Genomic DNA, 6,497 nt, shown 5'->3' on the forward strand with positions numbered 1-6,497 from the left:
GAACTGCTCTGCTAATTTCAATTCCACATAGCCATTTCTCTCAACTTTTCAATTTCTCAATCTTATTTGTTCTCTATCATTGGAAGGCAATGTGTTGGCCTATTTAAACTTTTCTCTACGCACACTCTTGGCTTTGTCCACACTAGTGACAGGCTGTGCTTCTGACAATCCAGAGGAACAGAAGGGTTCAGCTTTCTGGGCTGGAATCAGAGGGCTGAAAACTGCCACTACCCATCTCTGCCACGTGGTGTCACTGTTAACAACTTGCTCCACCTAGTGGTGTGGGCCTGCCACTGCAAAGAGCTTGTGCTGCTCTGGACTCAGGTTAAGATTTCCTGCGGTTCCCTGAGTGTGGAGTTTATCCATCGACTTGTTCTTTGCTCTTTTGTGACACATACACACTCCCTCAGATGATGGCCAGCCACAGGGAAGCTGTTCCAATATCCACCACCTCCCAGATCCAGAATCCTCTTTCCTCCCCCACTTAGCATCCAAACCCTCAAAATACAAAAGGTCTTATTGCACTTCTCTTTCCTGCACATCTGCACTGACTTTCCTCAGTAAAGTTAACATCCATGATTCCTAGGAGCCCTAGTCCAGCCTCCTACCCACTTCCTTGACGTCTTAGTCAAGACACATTGAACATAATTTCCCTTCTTATTCATATCTCAAGGCCAAAGTTTGAACATCATCATTTGATTTGGTTTGATTTGAGGTTAGTTGTTTTTCTAGTTAAGAATACAAGTGCCATTAACATTGGAAAATTATAGATTCAGAGATGTGATTTGACTTAATTCATATTACAAAACTAGTATTTGGGAGAGCCTTGATTTCTAGCCCATCTCTGGTCCCCAAACACATGATCCTGGCAATGTTCCACATGGCTCCCTACCTCCCTGCCAGGGCTCTCTGACACATGACACCCCTTCTCCAAACTTAATAGTCTCTCTTCTTCTTTTAATTTTAATATAAGTATCTTTATTATCCAGTTAAATTTGACAACTACTTTTTCTATAAAAATGAGCTATACACCCCCATCTCTGCCTTATTTCACATTGTTTCTGTTTTCCTAAATCACCCTTTATTTCATCAATGCCTTTGAATCTCCAGTCTTTTCTTGAGGCCCACACATTAAGTCCTCCTTCAGATCTTTTACCATCCCTCCTATTGAATGTGTTCCCCTCCTCCTTTGGACCCCCATAACATTTTATTCATGCTTTTCTCATATTCTTTCATTCCTACATTGCAGATATTTGAGGACATCTTGACTTCTGTGAACATAGCACTTTAATTTTTATTTCGGCAGCATCTGGAATAGCATCTTATCCTTAGTCGGCATTTAGTAAACACATGCTGAATGGAACTTCAATGCCAAAAGCATCCCCACATCTTTAGTAACATTCTCCCTTGGTCCCTGTTAGCATACTCTAATCCCATAAAGATTAGATACAGAAAAAGAAATATAAAATAAGAATGAAGGATGGTTTGAGGACATTTTTAGTAGATTGCAGAAATCCCAAATGGTTTGGATGGCTAGAAATACCTATTGATATATTCACAGCCTAGAGAAAAGTCATCCATCTCCGTGGCTGAGAAAGACAAGTGGGGAATGGGGACTGCAATAAGGGACATTTCATTTCATAGAGATGGTCACACTCTCGTCCTTTGAGAACTGTGACAGCCCTCTCAGTTTGCTTTCCGGTATCTCACTGCTCCCTCTTTTCAATATCTTAGTGCTGGAGTCCCACAGGACTTTGTCTAGTTCTTCTATTACTCTCCATCTACAGCTTCCCCATAGGAGGGTGACTTTTGGCACCTGAGCAATTTATAATCTACTAGGAACTGACTGGTAAATGCAGAGATGGGAACTGAGCAATGTCACTTAACCATCATAATGTATTCCTAACTTTTGACATTGGCAGAGACTTGTAGGCAGTGAGTGACAGGTGGTGGTGAGAAGGAAGAACCAGAACTTTGGTTGGCTTGAATGCCTCCTGGACATGTGATGCTCTGCACGCCTAGTAAATATAATCAAGTATTTATATTTGCTTACTAAGCATAAGTAGAAACCCTCCTGAACCAACGTCTCTCATTCTGCTTTTCTTGGTAGTCAGAAAATTCCATAGAAAACTCGGAGCTTCTTAAGGCAAATCACTGCATGCTTATACACACTAAATGTATGGTTTGTGGGGCTCTTTTGAAGATGGAAGAAAATTTTAAATGCAACAACCTTTTATGCACATTTACTGCCCCACTGCTTATTTGAATTTTGCCACTCAAAAAGAATAGAATGCTGCTTATTATATATTCTTCTACTGCAGAAACCAATAGTTAGGTCTCTAGTACAAAGCCAGGTAAGTCTTTCCCTGGGATACATAAATGCTGGGATGTATGTACAAGTGTGTGAGTATGAATGTGAGTGAGAACACGTGTGGGGGGGTGTGCATGTGTGTCTGTGAGCGTGCCTGAGTGATGGGTATGAAGTCTTCTCCTTACCCAGTTCTACTCACTGAGGCTTTGACTGCATAGAATTGCACTCCACAGGGGGAGCTCCTAGTTTTCATCTATGCAAAATAGTCCAAAGCTTCCAAATAAATGGGTTGGTAAAAAATTTCATTACTTTAAAAAAGCTGTGCCTGTTGCTCAGTAGTAGAACACTGGCCTATCATGCTCAGGCCCTGGGTTTGACCCCCAGCACTGCAAAAATAGATAAGTAAATAGATAAAACAAGAAGCAGTGCCTGTTTTTTTTTACAGTTGTGAGAATTTTACCAATAGTATTGAATAGAAGACAAGTATTAGAGAAAAGACTAACAAAGTTTATTTTCCATGTAGAAATACATTTGTTTAGATCATCTTAGGATCTATCTTTAAAATTTGAAACTCATCAAGAAAACCTTCATATTTAAATCTTCTTCTGATTCATAAATTCTTCCCCCTAGAATGAAACTGGTTAGTTGAGAACTGTCCTTGATAAATTGTCCTATTGTGTCCATGTCTGAAAGATCTAAAATACCCAGATCTAAGAAAGAGAACTCTAAGCCCCATGATCATTGTTCTGAACCATGTGTGGTCACATACCCTGTCAACAAAACATATTTGAGAACTCAACCCTATTTATCTTTATGTGTTTATTCATAAAACATATGCACATACCATAATATAGACTATAGTACCTGTATAGTAAAATGGAGATAAAATTTTTGGAGCTGAATATTTATTTATTTATTTTAGAGAAAGTGCTGTACCACTGAGCTATATCCCAGCCCTTTCTATTTTTTTATTTTGAGGCAGTATTGGCTAAGTTTTCTAGGTTGGCCTTGAACTTGTGATCCTCCTGCCTCAGCCTCCTGAGAACCTAGCATTATAGGTGAACCACACAGCACCTGGCTTAAGAATTTATTTTATTAGTGCATAAAAGATTTTTTTCCTCCTAAAATCCCTATTATTGATAGTAATATTTTCACACTGTGACAGCAGTGTGATTGAACATTTTACTGTTTGTGAATTCAGCCTGTCTTCACATTCTGAAAGCCTATTTCAAATGCCTTTCTAGTCTCAGTGGTTTCACACCATCATTAACTAATCCCTCCAGGCATGATACACAATGACTGAAGTGCACCCTAATAGGACTGGATGTGAATCTGCATTCATTTGCTAGGGCTGCCATAATAAAGCACTGAGAGTGGATGCCTTCAACAACAGAAATTTCCTCTGTCACAGTTCCAGGGTCTGAAAGTTGAAAATCAACCCAGGTGTTAGTGCTGGTTCCTTCTGAGGGCCATGAGAGAAAGCTCCATCCCGCATCTCTTTCCTCACCAGGTAGAGGGCAATTTTCAACCTGTGTCTTCATGTGGACCTCTCTATTCATACCCTGTGTCCAGATTTCTTCTTTTTATAAGACACCAGTCTTGCACTAGGGCCCATACTATGGCTTCATTTTAACTTAATGACCTCTGCATAGATCCTATCTCCAGAAAAAGTCACACTCTGAGATAGTAGAGAATAGCATTTCAAATTATGAATGGAGTGGGGTGGAGACACCATTCAACCCTTAATGAAATTCATATTTCAAATAGTTTTGTTCTTAGTTTTGAAGTTTTAGGTCAACTTCTTGTTAATTGTGATCAGTTCTGCCATTGTCCTTGTATTATGTATTATTACCTTTATTACATGGCTTCACAGAAATCTAGCTCACCTAACCATTCTCATGTAAACTTTAAAACATTATGAGATGCCAGAAGAAAACAAATAGATGTTTCCACAGCTGCAGTTCCCACCTTCCCATGTGGCACCTTGGCAACTGACATTCTGACCATTTGAGGGCTCTGCCAATTTCTTTATTGCATAAAGCTCCATTCCATGTGTATGAGTTCTCACATATTCTTGGAGTGTGCCAATGGATTGTTTTGTGGTATGATCACACCACCTGAAGACTTCTGATCCAGACCACATTTTCCTGAAACTATGGCATTTTCAAATCAAACTTGTAAGAAGGGCCCGTGGCTGTGAAGTAGACTGTGAAATCATGCTGCAGTCAAACCAAACCCACAGGGCCTGCAGAACTTCAGATTCTTGCTATCTCTTTTCATCATCTCAGATACACCAGTATTTAATTGCTCCCTGAGGTTTGACATGGTAAACTGAGAACAATATGAGTTTTAGCAGCACTTCATTTGCTCCATGGCCAATGCCATTCAGTCCACTTTGTTTGGAGCATTTGCTGAAAATGTCATTCAGAAGATATCAACACTGCCTGTGTCATCATTCAATTGAATTTGTACAATAATGTGGTAGGAACTGTTTTTCACTAAAATCACAAGACAATAATGGTGACGCAGGTTGGGAATGAAAGATGCCAAATAATCTGATGCACTTGGTGCTCCAGCCAGTGACCTCAGAGTGAGAGAGAGAATGGAATTATCACCTGTTTCCTAAAGAGCTGCAGAGGTAAAACCTCCTCTGTGCACAGTGAATTTGGCCAAGTCTATTCTAGTTCTGGGGAGTAAATCGGCCCTCAAAAGAGCAACAATGCAATGGCCAAATGACATATTCAGAGGAAATCAAGGGCCTGCCAAAGGGAAAGGAAGCCTATCAAGGAGAGCAAGAGGAAACCCTGCTGAGTTTCCCTGATGTGGTCCTGCAGCTCCGATGCAAAACACCAACAAAAGCCAACTAATGCAGAAAGAGTTTGACATTTTTCATCCTCAAATACATTCTGAACTGGCACACAGTAATTACTTTCTATAATTCTGGGTAGAATTTAGCAATAGCCTGGGTGGGCATTACAGCTGTACCTAATCAGGGTAATACAAAAGTTAAATGAGACTAGAGCCTTGGATCTCTGTGACCCAGTGAATCTTAGCTCATATCCTGTCCCACCTCACTGACTCTAATTCCCAAAAACACCATGCAGCTGTGTGTCTCCTTGAGTTTTAATGATAGTTGAAGGCTAAGTTCCTGTCTCTGCTCTGCAAAACGGTCCCACTCAATCCACTTTGAGTTGAGCCTGTTTCATTGCACATATTTCTACAATTATGTGTATCTCATTACATCATGCTTTTTAAAAGTCACATCTATCCTACTAGATTGAAAGTTCATTAACATCAGGGATCATGTTCAATCTTTCAGTGTCAATACAGATTTTGACATTTAAATAAGTATTCAATAAGTGTTTTGAGGGCTGAATAAATAATAAACTGGTCTGCTGTTGAAAATGCTTAGAAGTTCCTAGTGTTGTCAGACACATGTTCTCATGAACCCTCACTATAAACCTGTGATTTCATTATCAACCTTTTCATTTTAAGGACAGGAAAAGTGTGCTCAGAGAAAATAATTGACTTGTCCAAGGTCACAGAGCTTCTAGCAGCAGAAACAGAATGCCCATCCAAAACTTCTGCTGCCAAGATCACTTAGTGCTTTCTCACCTGCCTGCAGTAAGCTCAAGCCTTCTAGTGGGAGAAAAAAATCAACCATGCCCAATAGTAAGGGACATGGGAGAAAAACTTTGATTCTGTATGAGAGGATCAGGACTGAGAGTTGCTTTCTTAGACCAATAGAAGACTGTACAATGAGATAGTGAATGAATGAAGAAACCACTGTCAGACTGTAAGACAGCAATTCTCTCCCAACAAGGTAGCCTCACCCTGACCTTAGGTGTGAGGCTTCAGATGTCTGGATCAGGCTTGAGTAGTTTGAGATTGACCGACTCAGAGAAATTATATGAGATACAGGAGTTCTCATTCAGATTGAGGCTTTTGCCCCCACAAAACAGACACTGAATGAGTTCAGCTTATGATTGTCATCTTTGCCTTGAGTTTCCTCAGGAAATTGCAGAGTGGATGGGCATGAACCGCTGTATGCCCCATGCTCACTCCTGAGCAGTTCTTGGAGGATTCAGGGCAGATTTTTCCAGAGTAGGAATGTTACAAAATCTCAGGGAAAGAGGCTTTGGAGACGATGAACCTGGATGGAATCCTGGTTCCTCTCTTACTACCT

Source organism: Marmota marmota, unplaced genomic scaffold (assembly GCF_001458135.2).
Source record: "Marmota marmota marmota unplaced genomic scaffold, marMar, whole genome shotgun sequence".
NCBI classification, from domain to species: domain Eukaryota; kingdom Metazoa; phylum Chordata; class Mammalia; order Rodentia; family Sciuridae; genus Marmota; species Marmota marmota.